Source organism: Bos indicus x Bos taurus, chromosome 17 (genome assembly GCF_003369695.1).
Source record: "Bos indicus x Bos taurus breed Angus x Brahman F1 hybrid chromosome 17, Bos_hybrid_MaternalHap_v2.0, whole genome shotgun sequence".
Lineage (NCBI taxonomy): Eukaryota > Metazoa > Chordata > Mammalia > Artiodactyla > Bovidae > Bos > Bos indicus x Bos taurus.
Window position 1 is genome coordinate 17,670,474 of NC_040092.1, and position 19,662 is coordinate 17,690,135.

Genomic DNA, 19,662 nt, shown 5'->3' on the forward strand with positions numbered 1-19,662 from the left:
CCAAGAACTCCAGAATTCTTCTCCCAGAACTCAGGAAACCCCAGAGCTGCTAGCGCAGGTGGTGCTCAAGGGAAGCTGATGAACAAACATTCCACAGCCAGTAACAATAACACTAATGATGGTAATGAGGAAAATCACCACCACCTGTAATTGAACCTTTCCATGCCAGGCTCATTATATGCCTACCACAAACCTATTATTACCTCATTTCACACAGGGGGAAACCAAGGCTCACAAGTGTCACTTGCCCATGCCCTCGGCTGGGAAAAAGCAGTGGGGGTATGGAACCTAAGCTTCCACGACCCTCCTCTGTCACTGCTGAGCCCTGAAGGAACTCAGATGCCAGAAGCTGATGCTTTAGTCCAGCCCCTTCCCAGCTGGCTCCTCCACAGCCCACAGAGACTCACACGAGTTCTAGGAATGTTCACCCTTTGGCTCCAAAGGATTTTCCCTCCCAGAGGGGGGTTGTGGGAAAAAGCTCAGAAAAAGTGTATTAAAAACCCATCCAACTTCCCCAAAGGGCCCTGGCCTCTCATCTGCTGACCCCAGCCTGACAAGGGGTCTCAGTCCGCTCTCCCCCCACTACGCCTGGGTCCCTTGGCCCCAGGGGGCCTCCAGGGCTGTTTCCGGTCAGGCAGCCAGGTCAGTGATGGGAAATTCAGACACAACTCGCACCCACAACTCTGGAGATGCCTATGCCCGCCGCCCTGGCAGGGGCCCTAGGGATTGGACTGTAAATGGGAACGGACTGGCTGCCCCAGCTGAGCAGGGCAGCTACTGGGTGTCGGAGGAAGCTCATCTCCCAGGGCAGATCTCCAGCCCTCCTGCTCCCAAAGCTGGTCCTTGGCCCTCCAGACTTCGTTTTGCCAGGCCCTCTGTTCAGAAACCCCCCTCCTGGAGCCCAATTTCACTTCCTCCCACTCAGTCCGGCCTGGCCATTCCCCTCCCTGGAGGCCTCCAGCTGCAGGCAGTGAACTCCTTACCTACATCATTGTGGCCCGGGAATGGGGAAGAGAAACAGGAGAATGAGGAAACTCAAGGAAAAAAAGTGGAATGGCAGGCAGGCCCCCCTCCCCAGTTCCTCAAATGCAGTCCCCACTGTTCCCAAAACCCCCAGAAACAGAATGAGGGAAGGGAGGGGATTTCTGCACCAGGCATTAAGGGCCTCTGAAATACCTTCCAGCCCTGCTGACCTATTAGGCCAATGACTTGTTTCCCTGTTTATTTTGGGTGGAAGGATTCCCCTGGAGCCCCATGTCCAGGTGGGAAGGTACCAGTCCAAAGAGAACCGAGCTCTGAAAGCCCTAACCCTTTTGAACCCCCAGATTCTGCAGCATGGGGGCGCCTGGGCCACCCCACCTCCTGAGGCAGAGAATGGGGAGAGGGGTTTCTGGAATGCTGGGGGTGGGGGCGGTGAGTGCTACCCTCTTAGCCACATGGCCTGGCCTGGGAGAGCAGGGAGAGTCCTGTGCCCCACTCCAAGAGGACGCTTCCATTCTCACGGGCTGTTTGACTACTTTCACTTTCAAGGTACTAAAGCAGTGACCCCCCAACCCCTCCTCTCTAGGCACAATTTGACTGGCTAGGCTACAATAAGAGGCAGCTGGGAGTATTAGCCAAACCCTCTCCCAGCGCCTCCCCCACTGCCTCAGCTACCCCCACTACATCCCCAACACGTGTGTGGGTGTCGGCTGAGGGTGTTGCAGGAGCTGGGGAACGGTCACCCCTGAACAACCCCATCTGAGTGAGCAGCAGGACAATATTTTAGGCAGTTGCGGGAGTGCGCAGACACTAGGCAGAACGGGACACGGGGCCTCCCCGTTCCCCATTGAAGCCCTCCCAGCCCCGGAGGAGTGGAGCCCTGGGAAAGGCGTGCTTACCTGAGAGAGAGGGGGTCCGGGCCCGGCCAGCCCATGGCGTCGCGCGCCCCCGGCCCCCCAAAATCCCGAGGGGGCGGGCGGGCCCCCGCCCCGGGCGCGTTCTCTCCCGCGCGCCGGCTCCTGGCTCGCGGCTCGCTCGAGCGGGGCTCAGGCAGGAAACCCGGGCTCGGAAAATGGCCAGCGCCTCATCATTTCCGCCGCCAGCGCTTGACAGTTGCGGGAGGATGCGCCTCCGGGCCGCCACCGGGGAAACTTTGCTGTCTCCGACGTCGCCACCGCGGGCCGCGACAGTCCGGGCGGGCGGCCGGGCGGAGGCGGTGGCCCGAGCCCATGCCGCCCCGCGCCGTTATGTAAAGAGGAACCGGCTGTGCTAGCAGAGCCCGGCGGGGGAGGGCGGCTACAAGAGGGGCGGGGCCTGGGCGGGGCCGGGCCACGCAAAGCCCCGCCCCCGCCCGCCCGCGAGCCGGACTTGGCCGGAGGCGGTGGGGGGGCGGGAAAAAACAGGGCTCGAGGGGCGGGGCTGGTCCATGCCCCGCCCACCAGCCCGATTTCTCCGCAACTGACCGAGTCCTGGGGTCTCAAACGCAAGCCCGGAGAGGCGGGCCCTTGTGAAACCACGCCCACAGCTCGCCCACCCTATGGCGTATCGCACAGTCTAAAGCAGGGAAGGAACGGCAGGCGGGGCGGGGCAACCCTGGCCCCACCCAGGGAGCGCCAGCGACCACCACGGGAGCCTCCACGCTGTGGGGGCGGGGTCGGATGAAGGAAAGGCGGGGTCTGAAGGCGGGGCCAGGCCACGGCTCCTGGCCTCGAGGGGGCGCGACCCTGCCGACTCCCTCCTGCCGGGCCTTATCTACGCGCGCCGGGCCGGTCAGTGCAATAGCGACCGCAGCTTTCATCATCACCCGGGGAAGGATCCCAACCCCGCCCAGCCCCGACTATCCGCAACTCTACTGAGCCGACCCCCCATAGCGCCACCCTCAGCTCTACCCCTGTCGTAACCCGTGGCCCTGTAGACGGGCCTCTATGGGCCCATCCATTTCCCAACTCCAGGAGGGCATCCTTCTCCAGGAAGCCCTCCTGAATCGCTGGCTCCCATGGCCTCTGGGCCTCCTTCTCTGCTCTCCCTGGAGCTATCTGAGCCATAGGTGGGATGAGGTTCACAGTGGGGTCCGCACTAGCCTGAGGGGGAGCATACACCCAGCCAGCCCTTCCTCTGACACACGGGGAGGAGGGGAGAGAGGAATGTCTGCTCTTCTCTCCCTCCCACAACAGGAAACAAGTCGCTCACACCCCCAGCTTGCAGGGGCCACATGGACTCTTTCCAGACAACACACTCTTCCATTCCCCTGCCTCCCCCTCTTACTAACCTTGGGCAAATGACTTCACTTCTCCACACCTCAATTTCCTCACCTATGAAATGGAAATAATAAGAGTACCCATAACCCAGGGTTGTTGTGAAGATTAAATGAGTTAATGCATTAAAGCACTTAGCAAGGGACTTTGCCCAAGGGGAAACACTGCTAGTGTTTGTTCAACAATCAGGCCTGAGTCTTGCCGTTGAGGTGCTACAGGAAGGGGTTCCCCCAGAAGATGGGGATTTCCAGATTTCACCAGATGGCGGAAGGGGGCCTGTCTGCTGTAGGATCCTTAGAGTTCAATAACCTTGAAGGAACTGGCCACAGACATGTGCTTTCCATAAATATGTATGTCAGGCATTGTTCAGAGTGCTGGGGACACAGCACTGAATGAGACAGACAAATATCCCTGCCTTCATGGGCATCCCTTGTCCTCAGCTGACATTCTGGTGAGGGGATGTAGAACACGAATAAATAGAAAGTGGGATAATGTATTATGAAGATGACAGAACAGTAACAGGATGGAGAGTGCTTCCCAGGCTGTCTGAGACTGGACACTTGGAGGACCTTCCAAGGAACTAATATTTGGAATGAGACCACCCCTCTCCTCCACCTCACAACAAGAAGGATCCAGGCATGATAAAGAACAGTAAGTGGAAAGATCCTGATGTGGGAATAAACTTGATGTATTCAAGGGAAGTCAAGAAAACAGTGGTGATGCCTGGACTGACAGGACGAGATGAAGGCAGCCCCTCACATGGAGACTTAAAGGTCCTGGTGGCAGGTCTGGGAATTATCCTGGGAGCAACAGAGCCATGGAGGGTTTTGCACAGAAGGACCTGTTGCATTTGAGCTGCAAAGTTTGCAGCTGGCAACCCATAAGGAGGTGCCCCAGTGGTGTTCACACAGCAGCTGATGATGTGGGACAAAGGGAGTAAGTCATCAGGGAAGCCTAACCCGATCACCCCATATTATTATCTCTTTCTTACGTATGGGGAGACTGAGGTCCACAGAGAGCAATTACTTGCCTGCAGTCACACAGCTGCCAGGTGGTGCCAACAGAGCAGCCAGGTACACAGCAGTTGTCAAATGGTTGCTGAAATCTGCCAGCCACAAGCACTTTCCCTCTCACGGCAGCTTTGCTGACTTAAATGGAGACTTGTGGTTCTTCCCCTTTTTAATCACAGTGCAAGCCTTCCCTCGCGCCAGATTTCTCTGAGGCCCCAAGTGGTTTCCTTTCTCGTTTAATTTCTTCTCGCCACGCGTCCCCTCCAGAGTCCAGTTTCTTGTTTCAGTGCTCTCCGCGGTTGAGACTTCTCACTTCGTTTTTGTTTTTCCTTAGAAAGGCAAAGGGTTTTCAGCGAATACCCCTCCACCGCCTTGCCCTAGATTTCAGAGCATCACGGCTTAGAGCAGCGATTTCATCTTCTTCTCAGGCAGGCTGGCCGGCCTCGGCTCCTCCCACTTCACAGGTCACTGGGGCCCAAAGGGAGTAAGAGGTTTATTCGAATTCCCCGGAAACAAGCAAAGCGGTCTTGGGGGAGCCGCCAGCCCTTCTTTCTGACAGTGAAGAATGCTGAGCCGGAGCGCACCGACTGCCTGCCAAGCTTCGGGGCTCGGATACTCTCAGGATTAATAAGAGTAACAAAAGAGTAGTCGGTAACTATTAGTAAATACTTAATCGGATCACTGATAGTGATATTAACAACTGATATTAATAACAAAATTTAACCAGTACGGGGTTAATAATAAAAGGATCGATAACAATAAATATAACAATGTAATAACAGTCATGAAGTCTAACTAATAATAATAATACACGGTTAATTATTACAAGATTAATTGCAAATATAAAATAGCAATAAGATATTAGTAGTAATAATAAATATAGTAATAACAGGTCTAGGATTAATAGTATTAATGGTAGCTTATAGTAATAATAATAATGGGGGAGCTTCCCTGGTGGCTCAGTGTTAAAGAATCTGCTTGCCAATGCAGGAGACACCCATTAGATCCCTGATCCGGGAAGACCCCGCAGTCCATGGAGCAACTAATCCCCTGATCCACAACTCCTGAGCCTGTGCTCTAGAGGCCGGAACTGCAGCTACTGAGCCGGCCGGGCTCTAGAGCCGGTCTGTGCTCCACAGCGTGAGAAACTACCGCAATGAAAAGACCCTGCACTGCAACTAGACAGGAGCCTCGCTTGCCAGGACCAGAAGAAAACTCGCGCATCAACAAAGACCCACCCAGAACAGCCAAAAACAAATAAATGAAATTATAAAGAAGATAATGGTGGTAGGATTAATAATAATAAACATCAAACAATAGGATAGTAATAAGATTAATAATAAATATAATATAATATTGTTATGTTAACAGTTCTAGGACTAACAATAACCACTTAATAAGTAGATTACATGTTAATAATAAGTATAAAAATAATAGGCTAGAATAGGTATAAATATATATAACATACTATAATTATAATAACTAATGATCTAGGATTAACTATAACATGATTAACAAGTTTTTTTGTTTGTTTTTTAGTTATAACAGTTTATTGCTACCAACCCATCTCCCTCCACCCTCCTCATGCACGTGTGCTCTGTCATGTAACTCCATGGACTGCAGCCTGCCAGGCTCCTCGGTCCATGGACTTTTCCAGGCAAGAATACTGGAGTGGGTTGCCATTTCCTTCTCCCATGATTAACAGCTTTTGAGGCTTATTTCATGACACGTATTATTCTCTACCAGTGCCAACAAATGGAACTTTCTGTGGTGATGGAAATGTTTTATCTGTGCTGTCCAGTATGGTTGCCACATGAGGCTACTACTGAGTACCTGAAATGTGACTAGTGTCACTGAAGAAATGAATCTGTAACTTTATTTAATGTTCATGAATTAACTGCAAGGACATCCGACCAGTCCATCCTAAAGGAAATCAATCCTGAATATTCATTGGAAGGACTGATGCTGAAGCTGAAGCTCCAATACTTTAGCCTCCTGATGCGAAGTACTGACTCATTAGAAAAGACCCTGATACTGGGAAAGATTGAAGGCAGGAGGAGAAGCGGATGACAGAGGATGAAATGGTTGGGTGGCATCACCGACTCTATGGAAATAAGTTTGAGCAAGCTTTGGGAGTTGGTGATGGACAGGGAAGTCTGGCGTGCTGCAGTCCATGGGGTTGCACAGGTGGACATGACTGAGTAACTGAACTGAACTGAATGAACTGAAATTTAAATAGCCACACGTGGTGAGTGGCTACTGTACCAGCTCTGAATGTTTCACATATCTTAACTCTCACATCAGCCCTCACGTAAGTACTATTATTATTATTATCTCTATTTTATGATGAAGGAACTGAAGCACTGAAAAGTTAAATCATTGACCCTCATCAGAGTTTCTCCCCACTTCTAGGGCAGGCTCTAGGGGGTCACTCAGAGAGGTTTAGAATTTAGAGTTCATCATCTGTTTAGCTGTGGGATCACTTAGCCTCTAAGCCTCAGTTTCTTCATCTGTAAAATGGGAACAATTACAGGGCTGATCTCACTAGGTTGTGGGGGAGAATTTGACACATTAAGAGCTTGAGAGATTGGCTGGCACTTCCACATGGCATGTGCTCAATGTGCTGTGCTGTGTTTAGTCGCTCAGTCACATCTGACTTTGGCGACCCCATGGACTGTAGCCTGCCAGGCTCCTCTGTCCATGGGGATTCTCTAGGCAAGAATACTTGGATGGGTTGCCATGTCCTCCTCCAGGGGATCTTCCCGACCCAGGGACCAAACCCAGGTCTCCCGCATTGCAGGCAGATTCTTTACCAGCTGAGCCACCAGGGAAGCCCAGGAATACTGGAGTGGGTAGCCTATACCTTCTCCAGGGTATTTTCCCAACCCAGGAATCGAACCAGGGTCTCCTGCATTGCAGGCGGATTCTTTACCAGCTGAGCTACCAGGGAAGCCCAATAGTGTTGATTATAATCTACAATGGGATGTAAGTCAAATGTCCCTCACCCTCTGGTGGCCACAGAGACAAGCCCTGCAGGTGACAGACCCCACACCCGATTTACACATGAGATCACTGAAGTTTGAGAGTCAAGACTGTTGCCCCACCTTGGTGTAAACATCTGTAAAACATGCTTCTGCAGAACTGTCCCCTTCCTACTGAGCACAAAGTCTGAGCTGCAGATGGGGAAGAGACCTGAGTGGCTGGCTGCTCCCTAGTTGGGTAGTGACTGGTGCAATTGCCTGAATGTATGTATGCCCCCACTTTCAGGCTGAAATCCTAACCTCCCCCAAGGAAATTGTGTTAGGAGGTGGGGCCTTTAGAGGTGATTACATCTGGAGAGCAGAGACCATATGAATGGATCAGTGCCCCTGTAAAGAGACCCAGCAGAGAGCCATCTCTGCTTCTGCCTTGTGAGCTTACAGCTAGAAAACACCACTTTTGAAGCAGAAACCTGTCTCTCACCAGTCACTAGAAATAAATGACTGTAGTTTATAAGGCACTCAATTTATGGTATTTTGTTATAGCAGCCTGAACAGAGAACACTGGTACCAAGAAGTGGGGGTTCTGCTGTAACCAATACCTAAAAATGTGCAAGCAGCTTTGGAACTGGGTGATTGGTAGACACTGAAAGAGCTTGCAGGTGCATGCTAGGAAAAGCCTACACTGCCTGTGAACCCACCATTAAGGGCGATTCTGATGAGGACCCAGAAAGAAAAGAAGTTTGCTGCAGAGACCCATCCAAGTCACTGGAAGAATGACCCCACAGGCATTTTGGAGCTCATCAGGGCTGTCCTCTCATCACAGGCCCAGAGGGCGAGGGATTGGGTGGGAGGAGGATTTCAGAGGAGGGGCCTCCACTGCAGGACTCTGCTCTCCACACAAGGCGGGTGGATCCGTGCTGCTCCACAGGGCTCCAGCAGCCACACTGCAACCCGCCAAGCTGTGTGCGTGGTGGGTGGGAGTTGGAGGCAGTGGGGGGCGTGACTGCCTCTACCAGGACATTGGAGGAGCTGCAGGAGCACCATCCAGCCAGAGGGCCACCAGGCAGGTAGAGCCACCTGCGTGAAGTTCCAGTCCAGGAGCCCCTGGCAAAGCGATGGGAGCAACACAGAGTCTTGGGGTCCAGCTCCTGCCCAGCAAGGCTTTCAGGGGCAAGAAAGCCACCCTGTGTGTCCAGAAGGCATCCCTCCCCCCACACACAGACCCAGGATGCCTAGAAGGTAGAGTATCTAGCCAAAGAGGATTATTTTGGAGCCTTAAGGTTTTGGACTTGCTGGGGACCTTTCTTTCCTATTCGCCCTTTTGTAATGTGAGTGTCTGTCCTGTGTCTGTCTTACCACTGTATCTTTTTAAATATTTATTTGTTAATTTATTTGGCTATACCGAGTCTTATTTGTGGCATGTGGGATCTATTAATAGTTCCCTGACCAGGGATTGAACCCATGCACCCTGCATTGGGAGAACAACGTCTTAACCACTGGACCACCAGGGAAGTCCTCAGCACTGTATCTTGAAAACACATAACAGGTTTGATTTCACAGCTGGAAAGGAACTTGCCTCAAAATGAATTGTACTTCGAATTTCACTCATAATGTTTAGGTGAGACTTAGGGCTATAGACTTTTGGGTTGATGTTGGAAGGAGTTAAGACTTTGGGAGCTCTTGAACACATTTTGCATGTGTGAAGGACATGCATTTTGGGAAACCAGGAGTAGAATGCAATGGACTGAATGTTCATGTCCCTCCAAAATTGACTAAGAAAGCTGGTGCTGGAGTTCTCCAGGTCTGGGTTTTCATCAGCACTACTGTGTTACCTCGAGCAAGAGACTCCCATTTTCTGAGCCTCAGTGTCCCCATTCTGTAAAATGGGTATAATAGTAATGGGTAAAGGAAGAACTGTACAAAAAAGAGCTTCATGACCCAGATAATCACGATGGTGTGGTCACACACCTAGAGCCAGACATCCTGGAATGTGAAGTCAGGTGGGCCTTAGAAAGCATCACTACGAACAAAGCTAGTGGAGATGATGGAATTCCAGTTGAGCTATTTCAAATCCTGAAAGATGATCTGTGAAAGTGGTGTACTCAATATGCCAGCAAATTTGGAAAACTCAGCAGTGGCCACAGGACTGGAAAAGGTCAGTTTTCATTCCAATCCCAAAGAAAGGCAATGCCAAAGAATGCTCAAACTACCGCACAATTTCACTCATCTCACACGCTAGTAAAGTAATGCTTAAAATTCTCCAAGCCGGGCTTCAGCAGTACGTGAACCATGAACTTCCAGATGTTCAAGCTGGTTTTAGAAAAGGCAGAGGAACCAGAGATCAAATTGCCAACATCCACTGGATCATGGAAAAAGCAAGAGAGTTCCAGAAAAACATCTATTTCTGACTTTCATCTTTATTGACTATGCCAAAGCCTTTGACTGTGTGGATCACAATAAACTGTGGAAAATCTGAGAGATGGGAATCCCAGACCCCCTGACCTGCCTCTTGAGAAACCTGTATGCAGGTCAGGAAGCAACAGTTAGAACTGGACTTGGAACAACACACTGGTTCCAAATAGGAAAAGGAGTACGTCAAGGCTGCATATTGTCACCCTGCTTATTTAACTTCTATGCAGAGTACATCATGAGAAACGCTGGGCTGGAGGAAGCACAAGCTGGAATCAAGATTGGCAGGAGAAATATCAATAACCTGAGATATGCAGATGACACCACCCTTATGGCAGAAAGTGAAGACGAACTCAAAAGCCTCTTGATGAAAGTGAAAGTGGAGAGTGAAAAAGTTGGCTTAAAGCTCAACATTCAGAAAACGAAGATCATGGCATCTGGTCCCATCACTTCATGGGAAATAGATGGGGAAACAGTGGAAACAGTGTCAGACTTTATTTTTGGGGGGGCTCCAAAATCACTGCAGATGGCGATTGCAGCCATGAAATTAAAAGACACTTACTCTTTGGAAGGAAAGTTATGACCAACCTAGATACTATATTGAAAAGCAGAGATATTATCTTGCCAACAAAGGTCCGTCTAGTCAAGGCTATGGTTTTTCCTGTGGTCATGTATGGATGTGAGAGTTGGACTGTGAAGAAGGCTGAGCACAGAAGAATTGGTGCTTTTGAACTGTGGTGTTGGAGAAGACTCTTGGGAGTCCCTTGGACTGCAAGGAGATCCAACCAGTCCATCCTAAAGGAGATCAGTCCTGGGTGTTCATTGGAAGGACTGAGGCTGAAGCTGAAACTCCAATACTTTGGCCACCTCATGTGAAGAGTTGACTCATTGGAAAAGACTCTGATGCTGGGAGGGACTGGGGGCAGGAGGAGAAGGGGACGACAGAGGATGAGATGGCTGGATGGCATCACCGACTCGATGGGCATGAGTTTGAGTGAACTTCGGGAGTTGGTGACGGACAGGGAGGCCTGGCGTGCTGCGATTCATGGGGTCGCAAAGAGTCGGACACGACTGAGCGACTGAACTGAACTGAACTGACTGAAAGGAAAGTTAAATTATGTAGGGAGTCCCTAGTGGGCACCCAGTGAATGCTCTGTATCTGATTGTTATCAAAGGATAACTGGACCACACTGAGCTCCTCATTGTTCCTCAAATATTCCATCAGGTTGCCACTTCAGAGCCTCTGCACTGGCTATTTCCTCTGCCCAGAATGTCCTTCTACCAGATGTTTCCATCCCTCAATTCATTCACTCCCTGGAGGTCCCTGCCCACCAAACCTAGGACAGGCTCCTCCCCACTGCTGTCATGCTCTGTCTCTGCCCTGCTTCTTTCCCTTCCAGCACCTCATGAGGCCACTCAAACAGCTTTACTGGCTGGCCCACATGGTGAGGAACTGAGGCCTCCTGCCAAGAGCCAGGAAAACACAGAGACCCCCAGGCAACAGCCATGTGAGTACACCATTTTGGAAATAGATCCTCCAACCCCAAGTCAAGCCTTCACATGAAGGGAGCTCAAGCCCCTGTTTTGACTATAATCTCATGAAAGATCCTGAGCCAGACACACTCGGCTAAACAGCTCCAAAATTCTTGTAATCATATGAAATAATAAATGTTTACCGTTTCAAGCCACTAAGTTGGGGAGTAGTTTAATATATAGCAATAGTAAACTAATACAGAGCTCAAGACAGCTCTAGCGTTGTCCAACCACCATGATCCCCACCCATCAGTGTCCAGCTGACACTGGGAGGTTCAGGGAAGGGTATCCCTGGCCAGAAAAGAATTATGCAACTGGCTTCTTCCTCTTTCCTCCTGGGCTGTCAGAACTCAGGGCTAGATTCCTGGGCTAGGGTCTAATCTGCTGAGCCCAGGTGCCTGATGCCATCTACACCCTCTGCTTCCTTCCCAAAGATTTAGTTCCCTTTTCAGTCCTCCCAGTGCCTTCCAGACTAAGACTGCTCCAAGCCCTTGCCTAAAAAAAGGATGAGCAGTTTTTATAATCTGGACTCCATTTCCGGAAGTGCGTGTCCAGCTGAGACCATCACAGGCAATATTTTATCCCTCCACCCCCTCCCCACTGTGAATGGTGTGCTATGAATTTCCCTATTTTTCAGATGATGAATCTGAGGCATAAGGCAGTGAAAAAAAAGCCACACAACTGGCAAGTGATTGAAGCATCTGGACTAGACTCAGGACTATCTGATTGCAGAACCTCAGCTCTTAACTGCCTATGCTACCCACGTAATAATAACAGTGACAGTAAAAACAGAATGAACTAGTATGACAGCATTATGTGCCAGGCACATTTTGAAGGCTTTCTATGAATTGAACAATCCGTCCCTCTGACAGAGGAGGAAACTGAGGGACAGAGAGGCGCAGGACCCTAGCCCGTAAGTGGCCCTGCACTGATTGACACTCAAGCTGCAGAATTCAGACCGTGACCCAAATCGTCAGCGCCGGCTGCGCGACCCACGTCCACCCCAAGGGTCTCCAGCCCAGCCCAGGGAGTTGTAAGCCGCCCCCTCTTCCGCCCGGGGAATCTGGTTTCTGAGGGGAAGTGACTCAGTGGCCTGAGGCCCCGCAGATAATTGTTCACTTCCAATCCCGGTAATTAAAGGACCTAATGGCTCCGCAGAGGACTTAAAACCTAGTTACTCCAGCGATCCCCACCCCTGCCCGGGGATCAGCGTGGGGCGCCGGAACTTCCCAGGCGCGAGCTTGGCGGGAATCCCAGGCTGCGGCCCGGCGGGCAGCCGCGCGTTTGCGCGAGGCTCTGGCGCCCCCTGGTGGCCTGGATGGTGGCGGGCGCGCCGCAGTCCACCTCCTGCACCCCTCCTCCCAAGAGTCACCCTTGGATTCCCCCCAAGCCTTCCCGGAAGCCTCCCAGGCCTCAGATTTGATGCCTCCAATCCACTGTCAAATGGCCACGAAGGTCTAGAGCACGGGTGTGGGGCATAGTTTAATTTGTGGCTTCTTCCTTTAGTGCTGGGTCACTCTGGGCAAGTGACTTGTGCTCACTGAGCCTTGGTTTCCTCAAATCTGTAAAATACAGATAAAGCATGAACCTACCTCACAGGATTGTACTGAAAACTAAGTAAAATGATTAATGTAGACGTTCCTGCCACAAAATAGGTGCTCAAAATATGCAATTATTATTATTATTCATTTCCAAGGCGCAAACCTGATTATGTGTCATGTTTGTGTTCTGCTTGAAACCCTCCATGGCTCCTATTAGCTTCTGAGTAAAATTCAAGCACCTCAGCCTGACATCCCAAGCCCTTTCTTATTCCTGACGATCTCCTCTCGCCGCAATATCTATCAAACTCCAGACTCTGGCCATACCAGACTTTTTTCTGTCTCCTGCTTCATGTTTTCAGACCTTTGCCCAGACTATTCTCATTGCCTACCACTCCCTTTCCCTTTCCTCTGCTTGGCAAACTCATATATATATATGTCCTTCAAAATCACCTGAAAACAAACAAACAAACCCCCAAAAGAGAATTCCCTGGTGCCTTCCATTGCAGGGGGCATGGGTTCCATTCCTAGTTGGGGAATTAAGACCCTGCATGCTGCATGATGTGGCCAAAACGAAAACAAACCAAAGGAAACCACCTGAAATGTGACCTCTGTCTGAAGTTAACTCTGGTTCCCTGGGGCATTGCGACTTCTGGCCTCCCTTTGGCTTCCTCTGTATCAAGCCTCTGAGACAGAAGTCTCGTCTGTTAGGGCGCATTCTCATTCGTCTGTGTACCTTCCAGGCTTTGAGCTCCTGGGGTGTGAGGCTGGTGTTTTGCTTATTTCTGAATCTCTGGCTCTCAGCTCTGACCTAGCAGGCATTAGGCACTCGAAGCACGGTCTGAGATAAACAATAGGTACGTCGTGATCATCAGCGGATGGTGGTTGATTCCAAAGCACAGACTTTTGATGGGAGCCTTGGTTCTGTTACCTTCATGCCGGCTTGATCTCTCTAAGCCTCAGTTTCCTCATCTGCAAAATGTACTTGTGAAGATTCAGTGAAATTCTGTGTGTAAAGAGCTTAACACAGGACACTCAATGATGCTGCTTATTATTAGCTAAACCTGTCTCAGTCCTTACTTTACCCTGAGGAGTAGATGACTGAGAACAGCTTAATACAGTAAAAGTAGCATCAACATATTAACTAAAGTATGAAGTGAAAGTGAAAGTCATTCAGTTGTGTCTGACTCTTTGCGACCCCATGGACAGTCCATGGCATTCTCCAGGCCAGAATACTGGAGTGGATGGCCTTTCCCACCTTCAGGGGATCTTCCCAACCCAGGTCTCCTGCATTGCAGGTGGATTCTTTATCAGCTGAGCCACCAGGGAAGCCCAAGAATACTGGAATGGGTAGCCTATCCCTTCTCCAGAGGATCTTCCCAACCTAGGAATCGAACTGGGGTCTCCTGCATTGCAGGCAAATTCTTTACCAGCTGAGCTACCTGGGAAGCAATTATACTCCAATATAAAATAAATCAATTAAAAATAAATTTAGAAAAGGAATGAAGTACTGAGGAGCTACCCCACGTTGAAGGTTAGGAAGGGCGGTGGTGAGGAGATACCCCTCGTCCAAGGTAAGGAGTGGAGCAATGGCTGCGCTTTGCTGGAGCAGCCATGAAGAGATACCCCACGCCCAAGGTAAGAGAAACCCAAGTAAGACGGTAGGTGTTACAAGAGGGCATCAGAGAGCAGACACACTGAAACCATACTCACAGAAAACTGGTCAATCTAATCACACTAGGACCACAGCCTTGTCTAACTCAATGAAACTAAGCCATGCCAGTGGGGCAACCCAAGATGGGCGGGTCATGGTGGAGAGATCTGACAGAATGTGGTCCACTGGAGAAGGGAATGGCAAACCACTTCAGTATTCTTGCCTTGAGAACCCCATGAACAGTATGAAAAGGCAAAACGATAGGATACTGAAAGAGAAACTCCCCAGGTCAGTAGGTGCCCAATATGCTACTGGAGATCAGTGGAGAAATAACTCCAGGAAGAATGAAGGGATGGAGCCAAAGCAAAAAGAATACCCAGCTGTGGATGTGACTGGTGATAGAAGCAAGGTGCGATGCTGTAAAGAGCAATATTGCATAGGAACCTGGAATGTCAGGTCCATGAATCAAGGCAAATTGGAAGTGGTCAAACAAGAGATGGCAAGAGTGAATGTCGACATTCTAGGAATCAGCGAACTGAAATAGATTGGAATGGGTGAATTTAACTCAGATGACCATTAATTCTACTACCGCGGGCAGGAATCCCTCAGAAGAAATGGAGTAGCCATCATGGTCAACAAGAGAGTCTGAAATGCAGTACTTGGATGCAATCTCAAAAGCGACAGAATGATCTCTGTTCATTTTCAAGGCAAACCATGCAATATCATGGTAATCCAAGCCTATGCCCCAACCAGTAACGCTGAAGAAGCTGAAGTTGAACGGTTCTATGAAGACCTACAAGACCTTTTAGAACTAACACCCAAAAAAGATGTCCTTTTCATTATAGGGGACTGGAATGCAAAAGTAGGAAGTCAAGAAACACCTGGAGTAACAGGCAAATTTGGCCTTGGAATACGGAATGAAGCAGGGCAAAGACTAATAGAGTTTTGCCAAGAAAATGCACTGGTCATAGCAAACACCCTCTTCCAACAACACAAGAGAAGACTCTATACATGGACATCACCAGACAGTCAACACCGAAATCAGATTGATTATATTCTTTGCAGCCAAAGATGGAGAAGCTCTATACAGTCAGCAAAAACAAGACCAGGAGCTGACTGTGGCTCACATCATGAACTCCTTATTGCCAAATTCAGACTGAAATTGAAGAAAGTAGGGAAAACCACTAGACCATTCAGGTATGACCTAAATCAAATCCCTTATGATTATACAGTGGAAGTAAGAAATAGATTTAAGGGCCTAGATCTGATAGATAGAGTGCCTGATGAACTATGGACTGAGGTTCGTGACATTGTACAGGAGACAGGGATCAAGACCATCCCCATGGAAAAGAAATGCAAAAAAGTAAAATGGCTGTCTGGGGAGGCCTTACAAATAGCTGTGAAAAAAAGAGAAGTGAAAAGCAAAGGAGAAAAGGAAAGATATAAGCATCTGAATGCAGAGTTCCAAAGAATAGCAAGAAGAGATAAGAAAGCCTTCTTCAGCGATCAATGCAAAGAAATAGAGAAAAACAACAGAATGGGAAAGACTCGAGATCTCTTCAAGAAAATCAGAGATACCAAAGGAACATTTCATGCAAAGATGGACTCGATAAAGGACAGAAATGGTATGGACCTAACAGAAGCAGAAGATATTAAGAAGAGATGGCAAGAATACACAGAAGAACTGTACAAAAAAGACCTTCATGACCCAGATAATCACGATGGTGTGATCACTGACCTAGAGCCAGACATCCTGGAATGTGAAGTCCAGTGGGCCTTAGAATGCATCACTATGAACAAAGCTAGTGGAGGTGATAGAATTCCAGTTAAGCTATTTCAGATCCTGAAAGATGATGCTGTGAAAGTGCTGCACTCAATATGCCAGCAAATTTGGAAAACTCAGCAGTGGCCACAGGACTAGAAAAGGTCTGTTTTCATTCCAATCCCAAAGAAAGGCAATGCCAAAGAATGCTCAAACTACCGCACAATTGCACTCATCTCACACGCTAGTAAAGTAATGCTCAAAATTCTCCAAGCCAGGCTTCAGCAATATGTTAACCATGAACTTCCAGATGTTCAAGCTGGTTTTAGAACAGGCATAGGAACCAGAGATCAAATTGCCAACATCCGCTGGATTATGGAAAAAGCAAGAGAGTTCCAGAAAAACATCTATTTCTGCTTTATTGACTATGCCAAAGCCTTTGACTGTGTGGATCACAATAAACTGTGGAAAATTCTCTAGAAATGGGAATAGCAGACCACCTGATCTGCCTCTTGAGAAATTTGTATGCAGGTCAGGAAGCAACAGTTAGAACTGGACATGGAACAACACACTGGTTCCAAATAGGAAAAGGAGTACGTCAAGGCTGTATATTGTCACCCTGTTTATTTAACTTCTATGCAGAGTACATCATGAGAAATGCTGGACTGGAAGAAACACAAGCTGGAATCAAGATTGCCAGGAGAAATATCAATAATCTCAGATATGCAGATGACACTATCCTTATGGCAGAAAGTGAAGAGGAACTAAAAAGCCTCTTGATAAAAGTGAAAGAGGAGAGTGAAAAAATTTGGCTTAAAGCTCAACATTCAGAAAACAAAGATCATGGCATCCGGTCCCATCACTTCATGGGAAATAGATGGGGAAACAGTGGAAACAGTGTCAGACTTTATTTTTGGGGCTCCAAAATCACTGCAGATGGTGATTTCAGCCATGAAATCAAAAGATGCTTACTCCTTGGAAGGAAAGTTATGACCAACCTAGATAGCATATTCAAAAGCAGAGACATTACTTTGCCAACAAAGGTCCATCTAGTCAAGGCTATGGTTTTTCCTGTGGTCGTATGGATGTGAGAGTTGGACTGTGAAGAAGGCTGAGCACAGAAGAATTGATGCTTTTCAACTGTGGTGTTGGAGAAGACTCTTGAGAGTCCCTTGGACTGCAAGGAGATCCAACCAGTCCATACTGAAGGAGATCAGCCCTGGGATCTCTTTGGAAGGAATGATGCTAAAGCTGAAACTCCAGTACTTTGGCCACCTCATGCGAAGAGTTGACTCATTGGAAAAGACTCTGATGCTGGGAGGGATTGGGGGCAGGAGGAGAAGGGGATGACAGAGGATGAGATGGCTGGATGGCATCACTGACTCAATGGACGTGAGTCTGAGTGAACTCCGGGAGTTGGTGATAGACAGGGAGGCCTGGCGTGCTGCGATTCATGGGGTTGCAAAGAGTCGGACGCAACTGAGCGACTGATCTGATCTGATCTGATCTGACTGACGCATGCTACAGTGTGGACGACCCTTGAAGTAATATGCTGAGTGAATGAAGCCAGACACAAAGGATCATACTGTGATTCCATTTGGCTATGATTCCATTTACATGAACTATCCAGAGTAGGTAAATCCATAGAGACGGAACACAGACTCCGTGGTTGCCAGGGCCTAGAAGAAGAGAGAACTTGGAGAGCAACTGCTAATGGGTACTAATAGGTCTGGGTCTCCTTCTGGGGTGATGAGAATGTTCTGGAACTAGATATAGAGGTGGTGGTTGCACCACACCAAATGGACTAAGTGCCGCCGTGCCACGTGCTGTGCTTAGAGTTGCTCAGTCATGTCTGACTCTCTGCGACCCCATGGACTGTAGCCCACCAGGCTCCTCTGTCCATGGGGATTCTCCAGGCAAGAATACTGCAGTGGGTTGCCATGCCCTCCTCCAGGGCATCTTCCCAACCCACGGATCAAACTCAGGTCTCCTGCACTGCAGGTGGATTCTTCACTGTCTGAGCCACCAGGGAAGCCCAAGTGCCGCTGAGTTGTACTTTAAGGTGGTTAATTTTATGCTATGTGAATTTCATCTGAATTTAAAAAAGATGATGCTGTGAAAGTGCTGCACTCAATATGCCAGAAAATTTGGAAAACTCAGCAGCGGCCACAGGACTGGAAAAGGTCAGTTTTCATTCCAATCCCAAAGAAAGGCAATGCCAAAGAATGCTCAAACTACTGCACAATTGCACTCATCTCACACGCTAGTAGAGTAATGCTCAAAATTCTCCAAGCCAGGCTTCAGCAATACGTGAACCGTGAACTTCCTGATGTTCAAGCTGGTTTTAGAAAACTCAGAGGAACCAGAGATCAAATTGCCAACATCCACTGGATCATGGAAAAAGCAAGAGAGTTCCAGAAAAACATCTATTTCTGCTTTATTGACTATGCCAAAGCCTTTGACTGTGTGGATCACAATAAACTGTGGAAAATTCTGAAAGAGATGGGAATCCCAGACCACCTGACCTGCCTCTTGAGAAATCTGTATGCAGGTCAGGAAGCAACAGTTAGAACTGGACATGGAACAACACACTGGTTCCAAATAGGAAAAGGAGTACGTCAAGGTTGTATATTGTCACCCTGCTTATTTAACTTCTATGCAGAGTACATCATGAGAAACGCTGGGCTGGAGGAAGCACAAGCTGGAATCAAGATTGCCGGGAGAAATATCAATAACCTGAGATATGCAGATGACACCACCCTTATGGCAGAAAGTGAAGAGGAACTCAAAAGCCTCTTGATGAAAGTGAAAGTGGAGAGTGAAAAAGTTGGCTTAAAGCTCAACATTCAGAAAACAAAGATCATGGCATCTGGTCCCATCACTTCATGGGAAATAGATGGGGAAACAGTGGAAACAGTGTCAGACTTTATTTTTGGGGGCTCCAAAATCACTGCAGATGGTGACTGCAGCCATGAAATTAAAAGATGCTTACTCCTTGGAAGGAAAGTTATGACCAACCTAGATCAGATCAGATTAGATCAGTTGCTCAGTCGTGTCCGACTGTGACCCCATGAATCGCAGCATGCCAGGCCTCCCTGTCCATCACCAACTCCTGGCCACCTAGATAGCATATTCAAAAACAGAGACATTATTTTGCCAACAAAGGTCCGTCTAGTCAAGGCTATGGTTTTTCCTGTGGTCATGTATGGATGTGAGAGTTGGACTGTGAAGAAGGCTGAGCACAGAAGAATTGATGCTTTTGAACTGTGGTGTTGGAGAAGACTCTTGAGTCCCTTGGACTGCAAGGAGATCTAACCAGTCCATTCTGAAGGAGATCAGCCCCGGGATTTCTTTGGAGGGAATGATGCTGAAGCTGAAACTCCAGTACTTTGGCCACCTCATGCGAAGAGTTGACTCATTGGAAAAGACTGATGCTGGGAGGGATTGGGGGCAGGAGGAGAAGGGGACGACAGAGGATGAGATGGCTGGATGGCATCACTGACTCGATGGACATGAGTCTGAGTGAACTCCGGAGTTGG

At 48.8% G+C, this 19,662-nt stretch overlaps 1 protein-coding gene across 1 annotated transcript in view; it reads right to left on the reverse strand.

The window, feature by feature from the left end:
* Positions 1-2,255, reverse strand: part of SH2B3 (SH2B adaptor protein 3) — a 37,585-nt gene extending 35,330 nt beyond the window's left edge. The window contains exon 1 of the mRNA XM_027566780.1: positions 1,881-2,255. The gene's annotated coding sequence lies outside the window, so the exon portion shown is untranslated. The remainder of the gene's footprint in view (positions 1-1,880) is intronic.
* Between the last annotated feature and the right edge of the window lie 17,407 nt (positions 2,256-19,662).